We start from the raw sequence: 4,122 nt of genomic DNA, 5'->3' as shown, positions 1-4,122 counted from the left end.
GCCAAGCTCATGGTACCAAGTATAATCTTGCTTTTGACAGTCCATCAGTTTCCATGTTCTTGTCTTTGTAAACATGTTCAAACATGATGTGTTAAATACTCTGTTTAAGCAAGTCGAATCTCCTGAAATATAGGTTGAAGTTTATAATTATCCAATCGATTTGTTCCATTCATCCGATTCACCACAGTTTGTGAATCATCAAAGATCTGTAATTTTTGCGCATCTTCTTTCACATGCCACAATTGCCAACAGTCTTGCGACAATTTGCTTAGGCAGATTGTTGTTGTGTTTGCCAAAGCTGTCCTTTGAACATATTACATGTTCATCATTTATATGGATCGTACCTGCAGTGTCCGATAATGATGGATCTTGTTGAGAAGCGTTATGGAAGTATGCTTATGCAGTACTCGTATCTGGTTCAGTTTCCAAAAATGTCAATATGACAGCCCTATCATAGTCATTCTAGCATATATCAGAGCTTTGAAGCGATTTTTATCTAATAAGAAATTAGCTGCTAGATATGTCCATAAACAGTCCCATGAAAAAATATAGATATAGAGATATGCTTAAGCATAGGAAGTGATAAAAGTATGGCTGAGAACATATGTTGCTTTATAACTAGTTTTCAAAAATGTCAATATGACAGCCCTGTCATGGTCATTCTGATAGGCTGATAACGAATAGCAAGAAACTTTTTACCTTGGAATATGTTAGAGTTGCAACCTAGGATAAATCAGAGACAATACTTTTTATATTTTGACAGTTGAATTGGTGCACCACTTATGTAAAACTCATAAATAGGCTCATGGTCAATTTATTTGACAAATGCAATTGACAATGATGTTAGCTTTCAGAAATATTCTTAAAGCTCTGTTGCATTTGTTCATTTTGTCTTTCCATTGCTTCCTTTTGTTAACTTCATTTTGTGTTTCGATTGTTCCCTTTTGTTTACTTGCACAAATATTCTTAGAATTATGCTCCATTTTTTTCATTATGTCTTTGCATTGTTTGCATTTCCAATTTCTTTGTTATTTACAAATATGGCTTGCTGCTAGAAATTTGATATTTGTTTACCAAGATAATGCAATAGCGTATTTTTTTAATATACATACATTTTGTTCAAAACAGTCACATTCAGTTTTTGCTAACTTCATTAATTTTTTTTGCAAAGCTGTACAAGACAATTGCAAAAGCCAGCTCTGGTAAGCAATTGCAAATGATGGAACAAATAATAGATGTTGACAATTACAAATTCAGATTGCAATGCATTTTGCCTGAGAACATTGATATTGTATTAAAAATAAATGGTCTTTTTAGACTAAATGCGTTTTCATATACTGTAGGAGATTGTCTATTTGACTCGTTCGAAATGCTTCTACATTTTCGTTATACTTCAAATGAATTGCGAAATGGGTTAATAGACCACTTTCTTTTTTGCTTAAAGAACAATGACATTGAAGCAATACAGTCATATCAATATGAACTAGCACCTGAGTTCCTATACAAGTTACATGGTGTTAATGATATTGGTACATATCTTCATAAAATGCGTTATTCTGCATCTACAAATATAAAGGAATCTGAACGAGGTTTATGGGGTGATACCTTTTGCATACGTTGGTTAGCTAAATGGCTAGATATATCAATTGCAATTTGGTCATTGACAAGAAAAACGAGATATTTGCTCTTCAATCAACATGAAAATGCAATTCCATATTGCATTCTCTTTCATGATGCAAATCCTGTTAGTGGTCATTATGAACCATTGGTTTACCAAAAGTTTCCAATTTGCATTTGCAATGAGTCTAATATCTACCTATCACCTATTTGCAAAGATGTTGAAAGCAATTGGATGCACATTGCAAATAATATGCTTTTAAATGGACTCACAATTGCAAAGCAAGTGACATGTAATTGTGGTGACAGTCTCTTTAATGCAATTTGCTATTTAGTAGCAACAGAATTCAATGCAGAGTCTTTGCGACTTTACATTGTGCAATCTTTTTGCAATGCAGTTATGCATAAGAATCAAGAGGCATTGCATTGTTTACAGCAATACCTGGTAGTTGATGCGATACACTATACAATGAATAGCAATTGGCAACAATATCTGATAAATATGGCAATGCCATATGAAAAAGGACAAGTGGAAGGCGGACCATTTTGCCTGCAATGGATATCTGTCATATTCAAAGTCAATATCCAAGTATGGTCCTCTGTTACTAATAGCTTTGTCAACTACAGTTGCGCTTATTCAAGATGCAATGATATTGTTAACATCTTGTCATTCATGACAAATACATCGCATATTCACTATCATGCAATGATACAAGAATATGTTCACAATTCTCAACAATTGTCCATGGAAGCAAATGATGTTTGTAATCAATTGCATCATGGGCATGTACTAGAAAAAGAGCAATGTATATCTCAAGTACATTTTAGCAATAATATTGCATTTGAGATAGCATGTCATTTAGAGCAAATGCAACCAACTAAGGATTGTAGGCTGAATTATCACAAGCTAAAGCAATTCATACGTGCAAAACGCAAATGCAATGACAAATGCAAAAAACCATTTTCTAATAAGAAGTCAAAAAAGAAAAATGCAATACAAATTTATATCGAAAAAGTCGAAGACACGCCTAGGAATATATGTGCAGTTTGCAACAAATTGCATTTTGCAAAAAATATTAGGTTCTTCACTACAGATTTGCAAGAAAAGCATATGGATTTGACGTTGAACAATAGGACCTTTAGCAATGAAAACATATGTGTTTCTTGCAAGAAAGCACTCGACAATGGAAAGCTACCACAATTTGCAGCACCCGAACAAATAAGACGTAACATTTCATTGCCAATTGTAAATATACTTTCAGACCTAGAAGAAAGACTTGTGTCATTGAGAATTGCATTTGCACAAATCAGACAATGGGGACATAGACGGTCACAAATTGGCTTAACAGGATCAATTATCAATGTACCAGTTCATATGGACATTGTGCAAAAAGCATTGCCACAATATCTAAATGATACAATGACAATTGCAGTTGCATTGAAAAGAAGATTGCAATACAAAAATGCATACCAAACAGGTAAAGTACGTCCCATTATTGTCATGAAGGCATTGAACGAACTATGTTCTAGAAGTCTTTATAAAGCTAGCAACATTTGTATAAATGAGAATTGGGCCCATGTTTTACAAGAGGATAATGAATACATTGTACAAAATTCAAACAGTGACAATGAAAGTGATATAGATAGTGATGCAAAAAATGAAGCACCTACTGAAACATTGGTGCATGGATTAATAGAATCACAACGCATCTACGATTTGCAAGACAAGATTATTGAAGTGGCCCCTGCTGAAGGACAACGACCATTAGGCATCTTCAAGGACAAATATGCAGAAGAAATGAACTTTCCAACATTATTTTATGGCGATGCACGTGATCATGACATCACAAATAGGTTTACTTACCAAAAAATTGTGCAATGGGAATTGTTACAAGCAAGTGGTGACTTCCAATATCATACAACAAATTTGTTTTTCAAGACAATGCGAATAATAATTGATAAAGTGATTTCTTGCATATGGGTGCGAATAAGAAAGGGACAACTAAAAGGCAGGAAAATATTGGCAAAAGATGTCAAGTATTGAGCAAATTTGGAAAAGTTATTGAAATCTGACATTGGATACATAGATTTCAAAAACATTCGCATATCTTCTGACCATTTGGAACAAATTAGGAAAAACATATTTGCAATGATACGACAACTAGGCCCTCCAACTTTCTTTGTGACATTCACAAGTGCAGAACATCGATGGAAACCATTAGTAGATACACTTGTCACATTGTTTAGAAATAAAGCAAATAAAAATGCTATTGATATATTAGAAGATGATGGCATTGACTACCTTATAAGAAAATATCCAGTCACATGTAGCCAATACTATAGACATAGAATTAATGCTATAAAGCGATTGATATCTCAAGATACTACATTCTTTGGAAAAATATCTGATTACTATTTTGTAACAGAATTCCAAAATAGAGGAACTGAACATGAACATAGACTGTTATGGATAGAGAATGCTCCAATATATGGAAAAGAAAGCAA

This window comes from Pinus tabuliformis, chromosome 2_2 (assembly GCF_031772625.1).
Source record: "Pinus tabuliformis cultivar Carrire ecotype Pingquan chromosome 2_2, CPIR1, whole genome shotgun sequence".
NCBI lineage: Eukaryota > Viridiplantae > Streptophyta > Pinopsida > Pinales > Pinaceae > Pinus > Pinus tabuliformis.
Note: the sequence above shows the minus strand (reverse complement) of the source record.